This window comes from Mustela erminea, chromosome 7 (genome assembly GCF_009829155.1).
Source record: "Mustela erminea isolate mMusErm1 chromosome 7, mMusErm1.Pri, whole genome shotgun sequence".
NCBI classification, from domain to species: Eukaryota; Metazoa; Chordata; class Mammalia; order Carnivora; family Mustelidae; genus Mustela; species Mustela erminea.
In genome coordinates, this window is record NC_045620.1 from 12,704,581 (window position 1) to 12,718,843 (window position 14,263).

The 14,263-nt window shown below is 52.0% G+C and overlaps 1 protein-coding gene across 3 annotated transcripts in view; it reads left to right on the forward strand.

Annotated features, from left to right (window-relative positions):
* Positions 1–6,216: 6,216 nt before the first annotated feature.
* Positions 6,217–14,263, forward strand: part of SULF2 (sulfatase 2) — a 113,328-nt gene continuing 105,281 nt past the window's right edge. Inside the window, exon 1 of one of the 3 annotated variants that reach the window (XM_032350426.1) lies at positions 6,217–6,297. The gene's annotated coding sequence lies outside the window, so the exon portion shown is untranslated. The other 2 variants (XM_032350425.1, XM_032350424.1) reach the window with 2 other exon arrangements.

Consider the following 14,263-nt stretch of genomic DNA (forward strand, 5'->3'; position numbering starts at 1 on the left):
ATCCCCGTCACTCAATAGAGTGAACGAAAATAGGCCATTGATTCCCAATGGCTCCAAATGGATCATGTGTCCATGTCTGAACCACTCATTAGTCACAGCATGGAATACACAGATTGGCCAGGTCTGGGTCTGCTGCCCAAGTCTGGAGCATGGGGCCAAAGACCATCCACCAGAGGCGTGGGGATGGAAAATAGAATAGGAACCAGTTTCCCCAAAGGAAAGTAGAGTTCCTGTTCTAAAAACTGGACAAGTGGACCCTGGAAGAATCCCCTTCCTCCCCCACAAAGGTGAATATCTATGTATTCCATTCTCACTCTCCTGGATAAATAGCCTTACTTTTATCTCTGGTTAGATGCAATTTTTATTGTTCCAATTTCCAACACTTTCCTTGATTCCTAACTCATACGTTATCACAACTTTAGCTTAAAAACTTGTATTTCTCTACACGCCCCTGCATAGGGACATCCACATTAAATATCCTTTTTTTTTTTAAGATTTTACTTATTTATTTGTCAGAGTGAGCACAGGCAGACAGAGTGGCAGGCAGAGGCAAACGGAGAAGCAGGCTTCCCGCCGAGCAAGGAGCCCGATGCGGGACTCGATCCCAGGATGCTGGGATCATGACCTGAGCCGAAGGCATCGGCCTAACCAACTAAGCCACCCAGGCGTCCCTGAATATCCTTTTTTAAAAATTCACAGGCCAGTAACAAGGTACAATTCCTAACAGTCTACCTACCAAGGGCAGGGGGAGGGGGCCTGCTGAGTCAAAGCCCATGGCACTGGGTTCACTCTCCTCTACCGGGGACAGGAGGCTCCTTTGTCCCCATCGTCCCGGGTTCCCAGGCCTTGGCTCCTAGGTGAGCCTCCAAGGACTGGTCTCAGGCATGAGCAAAGGGCCCTGACCCATCAGCTCACATGTCTGCTGTAAACAAACAGAGCCTTCTCCTGGCCTGACTGGCCTCTCACAGGGCAGCGTGGGGCCAACAGTGCGGCCACATCAGCACTTCCAAGAAGTTTTCCCCGGGGCATTATGCTTGGAGACCATTTCTGTGGGAACCTGTGAGTGGCCAACGGTGCTTAAAATCACAGGGCTCTGGTTAGCGGACTCAACAGTAATCATAGGTGCTCAAGGAAGGCGGGTCACCGTATGCCAGGCCCTATTCTAAGCACTTCGTATATAATCCATCACAAACTCACAACCACCCCAGGAAGTAGAGACAATGGTCATTCTTCCCATTTGGCAGAGTCCCTGAAGGGACGGAGGCCCATGGTGACCCACAACAGGTGAGCAGTAGCTCTGGGATGGAGCCTCCATGGCTTTGCCGCTGGGCACTGGAGTCCCGATCTCCCCATCTCACCATTTCGGTTTGAAAACATCACACATAAGTATGTTCATTCATTCTTCTCCATCTCTAAATACCTACGGAGTCCCGACTGTGTGCCGAACACTGCAATGGGCACGGAGCCTACAACAACAAGCAAACCAGACGTAGCCCCAGTCTCCTGCAGCTGGTGTGGGGCGCAGGTGGGGCGGCGGCGGTGGGGGACGGCGCAGTGAGCTGTTAAATGGACTGTGGTCACAGACCCAGAATAAAAACAGAATTGTCTCTACCGTGGCAGACTCCAGGAAGGCAATAAAACAAAGAGGGGGGATAGAGCGTGAAGGAGACCAGGAAACGTCTTTAGGTAAAACAGACAGCAGAGGACTCTCAGGGACGTGACATCTGAACTGAGATCTGAATGGTGACAAGGAGCAAACGCAGAGAGAGGGCACTGCAAGAGCAAAGGCCCTGAGGCAGGAAAAAGCTTAAGGAATAAAGAGAAAGACTTCTTTGTGGTTCTGTTAATGTAAGCAAGCTGGGGAATGATTATGGAATCACTGGTCATTTCCTTAGGGGTGATGATAAAGGGGCAGTCACCTGGGAGGCCAGCTTATCCTCAAGAGATGCACACTGAGGTCGCAAGGCTGATGGGCCGTTAGGGCCGCGACTTTTTTTCAAACAGCGCAGCCACGTCTAAGGCACACATGGCAAGATATTAACAACTGTTGATTCCAGGTGGAAGGAACAGCCTACCCACTGTACTATTCCTTCCACTCCTTGGTTTGAGATTTTTAGAGTAAAAACAGAAGACAGAGCTCTACCTTGTCCACAGATTTGCAGCTGTGCTGCCCGGGGCCACGTTACTCATTTTAATACTCAATTACCTGTGCACTAATGCTTGTGTGCCCCGTTTCAGCACACCACAAATTACACAAAATTCACGTATTCAATCCTTTTTTGCCTACTTATCCCGACAGGAACGAGTGGTGTATTGTTAAGCGACTAGACAAATTGTCACTGTTATCTCTTTACTGGAGGCAGCGCAACTGTCTTTCATGGGTAAGAATTCAGAATAAACATCATGGCTCTTTGAGATCACTCGTAAGCAGCCCCCAGGAGACTGCAATTACGCCCATTTATAATTCTCCTACCTCCCAATCTAACCCTTGATTCATGAATGTGCACTTTTAGGCGTCGGGCGTTGGAATAAATTAGACTATACAATTACGTGTAATTAAGGGGGGGACGTGGGTACCATGCTGCAAAAGATTAGCCGTGTTTTGCTGAAGTAAAGTACGTCTGTGTCAGCGAGCCAGCCAGGGAGGCAGCATGAAATACAATTAATGTTCTTCTGATTTAAGGCGGGTTTATGATGCTGTTTTTCATTATCACAATATCGCAAGAAATGTAAACAGTTTCTCTCTAATGCAACTGCATTTCTACTGACGGGACAGCTTGGGTCTAAGCGCAAACTCAGCAGAATTAGCCACAAATGTGTAACATTATGGATGGATACTAGGGTTTGTATTTTAAAACCTGTGCAAAACTGTCCCCACTCAGGATCAGAGAAGTTGGATCCCAAACCCCTGGGGGTGACCCAGCGACCTCTCCTGCTTTGTGCCAAGCCGGTGCGGCTTATTAAAGCCACCTGTGCCCCAGTGCGGTGACGTGCTCGCATTCCCAGGCCTCCCGTCTGCGGCCACGCTTCTACTTTTAACGTTTCTCCTTCACACGCCAATTTGTTTGAGACATGTTAAAAGCTTGACTTTTACAACCTCATAAAATCCCATCTACTCCAACCCAAATACAGTCAGAAGTGCTCGGACAATCAGGTTGAGTTTCAGCCTCTTGACTGTGAAAACACACAGCAGGAGTGATTCTCGCTCTCTCGCTCTCTCTCTTTTTTTAATTGTTGTATAGGAGTTCTGGAAATAAAACAGCCGTCTGGCTTTGCAAGAGGGATAGAAGGAGCCAGGCGCTCCGCACAGAGGGCCGCCAAGGAACTCACAGAAGGATGAAATGAGGCGTGGGGGTGTCCACAGAAAGGTCCCCTCGAGGTTAAACCAGCAAGGGGGTGGGGAGTCAGGACCAGCATGAGGAACCTGAAAAGCCCGATCATCCAGCCAAGACGCTCAGGGACAGAGGTGCCATCAGGGTGACGAGGGACAGGAGGGGAGAGAGGCTGTCCCAGGTGGGGGCGGTTGGAGATGGGCAGGGGCTGGAGTGTCGAGGCCAGGGGACACCAGGAATCACACTGGGGTCCCACCCAGGCCCCCGGCTCCATGTCTGAGCGACTTCCCAGACTGAGGGGACATCGGAGCACCTGAGTCCCTTCAAGTCTCCCAGGCAGACCCTGAGCTCCGGGATGGGGCCAGGAGCCCCTCCCACCTGGAGGGAAGCTGGAAAAGTCAGGCCGAGGCTTCAGACCCAGACGACCAGGGAGTCTGCTGTGAAGTATGGGACGGAGACGGGGCCAGAGGGCGCTTTGCAGCCCCTTTGACTCCCTGAGCCTCTGAGCTGGTGAGTGAAGTCCTCGCCTGAAACCAGATCCACAGCGCCTGCCCACAGTGAGCACACACACGTGTGCCTGCACACGCATGTGCACACACATGCAAACACACACATGTACACACAGAGGCGTGCATGCATACACACAGATGCACACACACAAAGAGGCAATTACACACAAGTTCTGTCTCCTTCCTCAGGAAGGATAAAAAGGAAAACACAGATGTTCAGTCTTCTAACCACAACCATGGAAAAAATAAATATCTAAAAATGATAATCGGATGACATCACCTCAGCCCTGCCTACAGCCCCACGTAGGGAACTTCCACTACTGGGGGTCCCTGATGAGGAGGGCAGGATGGAGAAATTTGTGGACACAGCTCATTTAAAAGGAGAGCTATGTTCATGAACTTGTGGCCTAAAGGCAGGCAGTGTATTTTTTTAATTTTTCTGTGGTAGACCTCTCCCCACCTCTGAAATATTCTCCAACATAAACAAAAACAAAAACAGGCAAAAGACAGATCTCACCCTCCTCTCCACCCCAAGCCCAGGAGTCACCCTGTGGGGCTCTGAGGACCCAGGGAAAAAAACACTGTCCCAGGAGATAGATGTCCCAAAGCCAGGCACAGTCTCAAATAGGTTAAAATCCCAATTGCCAACCCCTTTGTAAGCATAAGTTTTCTTGAAAAATGGTCACGAAGATTACACAAGATAACCTGGACCACAGAACCTACTAGAAATGTACTTTCTGTCTTCTATGGTAATCTCAGCCCCACACGGCCAGTTCGAATTGTTAGACATTGTAAGTGTAAAATACACATCGGATTCCAAAGACTCCCTAAGAAAAAAAGAATGTAAAATATCTCATTAATAATGTTTACATTGATTGCGTGTTGGAGTGATATTTTGAATAGACTAGGTTAAATATATTATTAAATTTAATTTCCCCTGTGTGTTTTTTTGTGGGGGTTTGTTTTATTTTGTTTTGACTTTTTCATGCAGCTACTAAAAAATTTTAAATTACAACCAGGGCGTGCTTGATAATCTACAGGGACAGCGTTGGCCTAGAAGCTTTGCAGTCTCCCGCAGAGATGAAGCAGAAAGGAAGGGAGTCTCCATTATTTTTTGGTCCGTGGTGGTAAAGAAGCAAGCCTGACGTTTTGTTCTAAGGCAAAAGAAGGGCAGAAGATCAGCAACCTCGGTGGTGCCAAAAGCGAGGCCAGAATCTGATTTAGGAAAAGAAGTTCCAGGTTTTCCTGATTCATTTAGACTACAGATTGATCTGGCCCCGCTAAGATGAGAGAACAAAGTGGGGGACTCGAGCGCCTCCAACTGGGTTAGGACATCCCATTTGAATTTCAAATAAACAAAGAATTTTTTAGTACACCTCGCAGACCCCCTGTATTTTTATTTGCTAAATGCGACACCCCTAGCTGGCATGAAGGAGAGGAAGGAGATGACGGACTAAAAAGTAAATGGCCTGGGACTTAGCAGAACTCTGGACCCAAACTCCTCAGGTTCAAATCCTGGGTCCATCATTGAACAAGTGTCTGACCTACGTACGGGGCAGTTTCTTAACCTCTCTGTGACTTGGTCTCCCTATCTGTATTACGGTCATAATAATACTTTCCTTGTGCAACACTAAGTCACTGTCGCCTACAAGAGCACTTCTCTACAGCACGGTCTGTCCGCCCTTAGCAACCCAGCGCCGTTTCTCCTGCTGCTGGTTGGTTGTCTGCCCGCTCTTTGCCCACCCCTGTCAGCCTCGTCCCCCTCCGGCCTCCGCTGTGGCACTGGGGACAGTGGAAACCGCGGTGGACAGCACCACCTTGAGTCGAATTCCTCCCGTTTCGGAGGAGGAAGCCGGCTTCTTTCTTTCCTATTCCCGGACCATTTCTAAGAAACGGCAGCTCTTTTCACTTGAGCTCAAGTTAGTATCTCGGGAAGGTTCCCCGGGCGCGTGGGCAGTCCACCCCGCGATCTAGCTGGGGGCTCCGGCTCCAGCCGGCCGCTCCAAAGGCAGATGTGCGTCGTTAGAGGCGAGCGCCGGGCTTTCAGCAAAGGCGGTCGGGTGTTTGCAGACCGGGGCGAGCTCTTGTGAAAGCAGATAAAAGAAAACATTTATTAACGTGTCATTACGAGGGGAGCGCCTGGCCGCGGCTGTCACACGCCCCGCGGAACACTGGCTCCTTCCAGCTCCGAGGCAGGAGAGAAAGCGGAAAAGAGGCAAGGATTCTCTTCGTTTCCAGCCAAGTGGACCTGATCAATGGTCCTCCTCACTTTATTGCAGTATTTGATTTATTAGCGATGCCCCCCCCCCCGGCTGTGTGTTACACACACACACACACACACACACACACACACACACAGCTCTGGCTCGCGTCCCTCCCTCATTTCCAGCTCCTGGGCGAATCCCACAGCTGTTTCAACTCTCCGCCGAGGGCGAGCGGGAGCGAGTGTGTGTCGGGTGAGTGTGCGTCTGTGTCCCGGCGAGGGTGCGCGCTCGGCGCCGGGAGCGCGGCCAGCCGGGTCCCGAGGCATCGGGAGGCCAAGAGCTGCCCGGACCCCCGCTCTCCGCTGCTGCCCCGTCCGGGGCCGCACTTCGGAGCCAAGGCGGTGCGCGGGGGGTCAGCAGGACCGGGCCGGCCGGGCCACGCGTCCATCGAGCCAGAGGTAAAGCGCTGGCGCGCGGGTGGCGGGGGGGGGCGCCGCGTGGGGTCCCCCGGCCGCCCGCGTCTCCCGGTCCGGCGCCCCCGCCCCGGCGCGCGCTCGCCTTCCCCGCGCACGGAGGCCGGCCGGCGGGCGGGCTGGCGGGCGGAGAGCCGGGCCGCGCCGTGCCAAGGGGCTGGCTCGGGCAGCGCGGCCGGCCGGGCTGGGGCGATGTAAGAACCGCCCGGGCGGGGCGCGGAGCCGGACTTTGGCGAGGGCGGTGCGGCGGGGCGGGGGCCGGGGGGGGGGCGGCGGCGGCGGCGGCGGGGCCGGGGGGGGGGTGGAGAGGCGGGAGGAGGCGGAGGGAGGGGAGGAGGAGCGGCGGCTGCACTCGCCGGGGATGCGGCGGCGGCGGCGGCGGTAGCAGCGGCGCGGAGTCCCCTGCGCCCCGCGGCCCGGCCGGGCTGCGGCAAAGGCGGCGGCGCCCCGCGCGGGGTGAGGCCGCCGGGGCCGTGCGCGCGGGTGAGTGGGGCGCGCGGGGCCCAGGTGGGCGGGGCGGGGGCGCCCAGCGGCCGCAGCGCCGCCCAGGTGAGCGGGGGCCGGTCCCGACCGCCCGGCTCCGGCCCCAGCGCGGCGCGCGGAGGTGGGACCCGGCTGGCGGGAGGGAGGCTCCGGCGCCGGCGGGCGGCGGGGGGATGACCCGTTTGACCCCGCCGGCGGGCCGGGCGAGCCGGGGAAGACTTCCCATCGCGCCCCTGACCCGCGGAAGCCACGCGGAGCCCTAGAGGACCCCGGGGGAAGCGCGCCCGCGCCCGCCGGCCGCGGGGGGATGGCCTCCTTGACCCCTTTGAGTTTAGACCCAGCGGACCGGCTAGAAGCCAGGCCACGTGGGGCTTGTCCAGGCAGGACACGGGAAAGCGGTGGACCGGATCTTCAGGGTGACTGGGAACTCGCAGATACCGAAAGGGCAAATAGGATTGAAAAGACAAACTTCCTCCAGGCCAGGTCAGAACCAGTTCTCATCGCTTGTGGAGAGATGCTCCCCTCCGCGGGCTCCCGAGGGGCTCAGAAGTGTGACAGTGAGGCGATTTCTAGGAGTGCACTTTTCTTTCTTTTCTCTCTCTGTCTGTGTGTGTGTGTGTGTGTGTGTGTGTGTTTTTAATTTAATTCTTTATAGTAGTTCATTCATTCGTTCTACGAGTATCTGTGGAGCATGTCCTCGTACCCGGTACCGCGTTAGTTCCAGGGAACCGCGATGATCAGTATCTTCCTGAGCCAGAGGCTCGCTCGGTTCGCTTTCAGAGCAGCCTCATGAAGAGATACGGTCTTAGATACGGAAAGTGTAAAGAGACACCCGCAAATCCTAGTTTTGCACAGTGACCTCTGTCCGCAGTTTCCTAGCTGCCTTAAGACTGAAGACCACGTTCCTTGCACGCAGTAGGGCGATCTTCCTCCTTCCTGAAAGTTCAGCTTCCTTCCCTGCCCCCCTCCTCTCTTTCCGGCAGCTTATTTTAATCACTTTTTGAGTTAAAAGTCAATATTTAATTAACCAAGTAATTACATTCAGCTTACCTTTGAATCTGGGTGTTTGCACATCTGTGCCTGCCAGGATGCTTACCCCGGCCTCTCCACCTGCCCCTGCCTCTGTCCCACAGCTACACCCTCCCTTTCAGGGCAGAGAAGGGGAGGCTGCTCTTGAGCCCGTTCTCTGGGGACAGGGAACAGGGTAGGATGGGCTTTCCCTGGAGGACAGCAGTGTCTCTCCCCAGAGCAGTAAGAGCCGTTCTCATCTTGTAGTTAATAGGGGATTTCTTCTCTGCGCTTCCCAATACAGAGCCACTGGAGGGTTTTAATTAAATTAAAGCCATTCATACATGGGACCGACTGGAGACCACTCACCCTGTAAGAGAGGGTCTCCCAGCTTTCCTTGTCCTACATCATGGAGGGGAGAACACACATCAAAACAGTTGGTCTGGGGTGTGATTTAGCGCTCTAATAAGCAGCTTGAAGGGCGATGCGACAGGCTTAGCTGGTGGCTGCTTGGACTTTTGCTCATGAAGGATCTGCTTCCCTCGGGCCAAGTGTATATACATAAATGCCCAGTGTTGACATAACGGCCATGGCTGAGAGTCAGTGTGGGTTTGGTGTTTGGGCTTTGCGTACAGTTTTGGGGTTTTTTTTTATTTGAATTTATGGCTTTTTAAAAACCCTAATAACATGTTAAGTTTTCAAACTTAAGGGTTGAATAACGAGTTAATTGTAAAAAGCCTGGGCTTGGAGGAGGACTGTGTGGCTGTGTGGGAGAGTGAGTGTGTGTGTGTGTGTGTGTACACGTGCGTGTGTGCCTGAGCTCACGTGTGTTCATGAACACACATCCCCTGCCTGACAGCTCTGTTCAGTCGCCATCCGGAGGACCTAGTTGTAGTGTAGTTGCATACTCTGACGCGTGTGCCTGTTGATTTAGGAATGACATTTCCCTCTTCCTTTCCCTGGATAGGTTTAATTAATCTGTTTGGACATGCCTCAAGGGGACAGCTTCTGGTCTCCTAAGTTAGCCAGACTTGGAATATCACCCAGCGCAGCCAAGTCTGTTCTTTGATTTAGTCCCCCAGGGAAAAAAAAAAAAATGAATATCAGAATTCCTGACCAGCTTGCCGTTCGAGGAAAGAGCTTTATCTAGACTTATGATGATGGTGTTTTATGAGCAAAACACTGATCTAACCCGTGTACGTACTAACTTGATTAATCCACCCCAAAACCCTGTGAGATAGATCTTGTGATTTTCATCATGTTAAAGATGAGGAAAGTGGAGGTGCAAAGGGGATCGTAACTTACTGAAAATTGGTCAGTGGTAGAGCCTGGATGCGAGAGGCCATGAGGGTCCGGGGTCCACTCTGACCCACTGCACTCTCCTCCCTCCATGACTTTGGTCTTTCTTCCAAGCACAGAAGAAGTACTTGCTCAATGGAAGAAAACACAGTAGACAATAAAGGTTAGAAACACAGAAGCCCATCAATAATCCCCAAATCTCCACTATTGGGGGGAATCTCAGATTTGTTTTTGGTTTGCAGAAGGGGGGTTGCCCTAAGGAAAATGTGCAGTTGCCTCGCCACGTTTCCTACTCCCTCCCCCCACCCTCCACAAGTATGCACACACTTTCCCTTCTCAGAATGCAAAGGCACAGATCAAATGTGGCTGATAGAGAAAAGCATGACATCGGAGGTGAAGGTCCAGGCCCAGGGAAAGCACAAATGGTGGAAGGGTTTAAATTCGCCTACAGGTGAGGCCCTCTTGTGGTTGGTGATGGAGTCACATGGGCCTCTCCCTGGAGAGGTGGCCCTGAGGTTCCCAGCTTTGTATCAGGCTTGAGCCCTGCATGGCTGGGGGACATGGAAGGTGGGGCTCCTCAGGCTTCCTTGTGATGACCAGGGTTTGGGGAGTCTGCAGTGCCCCTGATCGGATCCAAGGCGCTACCTAGTTGGAAGATCATTAGGATCATTATAATTAATTGGCATCCCGATAAATGGTGTGATTGCCTAATTGGGATGGTTGCTAGGGAACTAGGCCTCACTTGGAGCTGAAAGGGGAAGTGGCAACTGGCCGCAGTGGGTGTTAGGGTTACACACCCAGCAGTGAAGGGGGGTGGGGGAGGGCAGAAGAGCAGTCTCCGCTCGCATCTGGTGCTGTTTACTGAGCAGCTGCTGTGTGCAAGTGGCAAATGGAGTATGAGGGGTATTTTCATAAAAGGGCTGTAAAGTAATCAGGATCGTTTCTCTTGGAAGCAACAGAAAGAGAGGGGGAAAAATCTCAAAGCAGCAGAAGGAGAAAAGAAGGGACATGTTTGGCTTTTATAACCAAAAACGCTCTGGTAACTCTAGCTTCAGGCCCGGCTGCGCTCAGGGCTCAGATGCTGTCCGGAGTATCCGTCCCCCTGCATCTCTGCTCTTCCTTCCATTGGTTTTGCTCCAGCTCCAGGGGGTGGGCAGGCTCTGGCTCCGTGGTTAGGGGAGCCAGACTGCCTGGCTGTCTGCGCAGCTGTGTGATCTGGGGAGCATTAGCTAACCTCTCTGAGCCGCGGTGTTGTCATCCAGCAAATGACGATGATCGTAGCACTTATCGCCTGGTTTGTGGTAAAGGGTGAAATGAGCTCGTCAATGTCAAGTGCTTAGCACGGCGCCTGAGCTCGGCAGGCCCTCAGTGAACACTGGCTGTTATCATAATTGAGGTGTCCGGGTTGGCCGCTGAAGAGTGGTCCTCTTGCCGTCTCCGGTTCAAGCCCAACAGGAAAGAACATGCCTCTTTTCTGGAAATGCCCACCCTCGCCCCTGGCATCCCTCTAATGGGACTGCTTTAAGTCATGCGCTCACTTCAAACCAACGCTGGCCAAGGAAATGAATTGGCCAGGCCCTCAGGCCCCACCCTGGAGCTGGGGACAGAGCCACTGAGCCCCCGAAGCCCTGGAGAACATAAATTCAGAGGATCCCAGCAAAAGGAAGCCTCATTGCTGGGGAGGCAAACAGCCAACACATGTGATGGGGGGGACACTAATGTGGTCCAAGGGGCCTGACCTTTTAGTCAAGGTGGACACCATGGAAACAGCTGTTGGGTGAGCAGCGTCCTCTCCCTCTCCACTGGGGTCAGCAGGCCTCGGAGGCTGTTTCTCTGTCTTAATATCTGAAAGATACAACCCGGCCTTGTTTCTGTTTTCTGGCAGCCGGGGCCACATGTTCTCATTACATGAGAATCACCTGGAGATATTTGTTTTAAAAATGCCAAGTCCAGACCCAGCTGAATCAAATTCCCACGGAGGGCCCTGGGTGCTGGGGAGTGAACCAGAGTACCACGTGTGTGTCCTACCTCGGCAGGGAGGCTGGGCAGAGGGAGCCCTTGGAGTATGCCTGTTTTGTCTTCCTGCCTGATGTAGGGGAAATGCTCTACGTGAGATTAGGGTATGAAGGTTTTAGGAAACTGCTATACAGAGCAAGAGAGCATTCCGGCTGCTTGTCAGGGCCCACGTGTTTATTGAGCAGCTACTGTGTGCCAGACACTGGTTACGCACTGGTATGAGCAAGAGAGAACCCTGTGCTTAGACAGCCTGTGGGGGTAGAGGGGACGATCCAGAATCAGTCATGGCAGTGTTGGGTTTGAGATGACCTGGGGTTCTGAGCGCTCAGGGGCTGCTGGATACACAAGTCTGGAGCTGGTTGGGGCTGGCTGCCTAAATCTGGGAGTCACCAGAGCACCGATGTTATTTGAGGCCATAGGACTGGACACGATCGTCTAGGGAAAATGTATTTTGTTCTCTGATATGTTCCCCTCCTCCCATCGTGCCTGTCCTGCATCTATTTGATGAATATTTTTAGCACACCCCACACGCTCCCCTCTTTATGACGCTTCTGAGAAATTCCCAAAGGCCTTGGCTGAGCCTCTGCTTGTCCAACTCCTCCTTGCTCAGTGATGAGCAAACAGAACTAAATATTCATCACGCTACAACAGATGCCCTTGGGAATTTAACATCAGGTAGCGTGATGCCTCCTTGGTAGAAGATCACCTGCGGACATGGTCTTCAGAGCTTCTCCTCCAGCCCAGACCCACACTAAATAGAATTCTCTCTCACCAGAGACCACGACCATCTTGAATTCCACACAGTCTCTTAATAGGATACCAAAACATTAATTGTCCAGTGGTCCTGGCTTCTGACATGTAGCCTTGTCTTATAAAGGCCCATCCCACTGCTTTGCACACCTGGGCCCTGCTTGAAATGTAGGTAAATTCTACACCAAACTCAGAGTCGTGAGTAGGTTTTGTATGAGTTGATGGACAGGGTCATCCCCTGGGACCATGAGCAAGATGTGTTTGGCCAGGTGGAAGCCAGATGTGTTAGGTGAAGAATGTTGCCAATAGACTTTCTTCTTGGCTCCCAGGCAGGCCCCAGTGGGTGACTTGACCCACCTCAGTGGCCAGAAGAGAGGAGCTTTTTGAAAGGAGAATGAAAAACAAGTTCAGGATATGTTCATGCTCTGTGGACAATCAGATCATCCAAAAGCTGCATTTCTTGCCTGTTCTACAGACAGACACTTTCCATCCTTTTCTGGATGTCTCAGAGAAGAGGGAATCCTACTTCAGTTCCTAGTGACTTTGTGTCCTAATCCTTTGAATGTGAATCAAGATGTATTCACTGCAGGTAATGGAATTCCTGTCTGGGAGTGGTTTATGCAGTAGAAAGGTTAGTTCTCACTTAACAAGAGTCTGAGGCAGAGGAGCCCTGGAGCCAGTTTGTTTGTAAAATAATGTCTTCAAAGACTCAGGATCTTCCTGTTCTCTGATCATCTGTCCTCCTCTTGTCTTTGGTCTTGCTGCTTCATTGTCTCAAGATGGCTGCTGCAGCTCCAGACATCACATCTTCATACAAAGTGGAAATAAAGAGCAGGACTCCATGCTGTTTTTCTTTTAATCAGAGAGCAAAATCCTTACCCCAGCAGACTTTGTGTCCTGTCTCATTGGTCCAGGGTTGGCTTTTGTACTCATGCCTAAGCCAATGACTGGCAAAGGGAAATGGGCTTTTCATTTGAATTAGCTCAGTGGGTCCCAAGATTAGCAGATCAGACACCCTCTTCTTAGAGCAAATATTTTTGCCAAGTTTTACCTGAAATAAATTCACAGATAAAAATAACTCATCTGTACATTTCTTAATTGATCAAATACCCTGACTATAATGTAAAGGAAAACCAAGAGGAAAGTGAAGTATAGGTAAACATAGGTATGGCAGTATCTTAGACACGGCTACACTGGAAGACATAACGAAGCAGTCAGACGCCCGCACTAGTGTGGGGTCACTAAATCTGTTACTGACCCAGTGGGGTATGAACACGTGGTTTGGACAGCTCAAATACCGCAAGTGCTATGGCCATAAACAATGTGATTTTCCCAGATAGTGAACAATTACCCCAAATTTCTAAACAAAACAAACTACAGTCTTCCCTCAGTTTACTTAGTGGTTGCAGTTCCAGAAAATTCAGGGCAGAGGAGAACCAGGCAAAACATCTTTTGTGTTTGTATGTGAAATGGGGTTCATTTCTGAGGTCAGGTAACCAGCTGTAAGAGCTGCTTCCCCCACTGTTTCCAGTGTGGGACACTGGAAAGTCATGCTGGAAATGGGGCTGTTCTTCACTGTGTGGAATGTGCAATTTATTCAGCATCCCTGCCCACTCCCCTCCCGCCCCGACCCAGGTGCCAGAAACATTTCCCAGTCACTGTGACAACCAAAAAGTCCTCACAGGTTCCTGCAGACACCCTTAAGGGCTGATTTCACCCTTCTGAGGACCATGCTGGTTTATTGCCAAGACGAGCATCTACCTCCTTAACAAAGTTGGGGTCCTGTAAACTGAGGAAGGACCTTGGGGAGGGCACCCACAGCTTCTGCCTCAGAGCTGTCCCAAAGCTCCTTTTCCTGTTCATCACCGTCCTTGTTGACATGTTCTTGGGTGCCTCTGGGTATCAGTGGCTTCCACTAGGGCAGGAGATGAAGAGGGTATAGAAGACTAGTCATAAAACACATCTCTGAGAATCAGTGTGTCCCAGGATTAAGAGGATGCATTCTAGAACCAGACCTCCTGATTCACACACCGGCTGTGTCCCTCTGAGCCTCAGATCCCTCCTCTGTAAAGTGGGGATAATCCTACTAGCCTTCTTGCAGCCCCCACCTCTGGCACGCACAGTGAGACATTAGTACCACGAATGGACACATGGAAATTGCTTCTAAAAGTCATTGCTTGTGCTTGTAG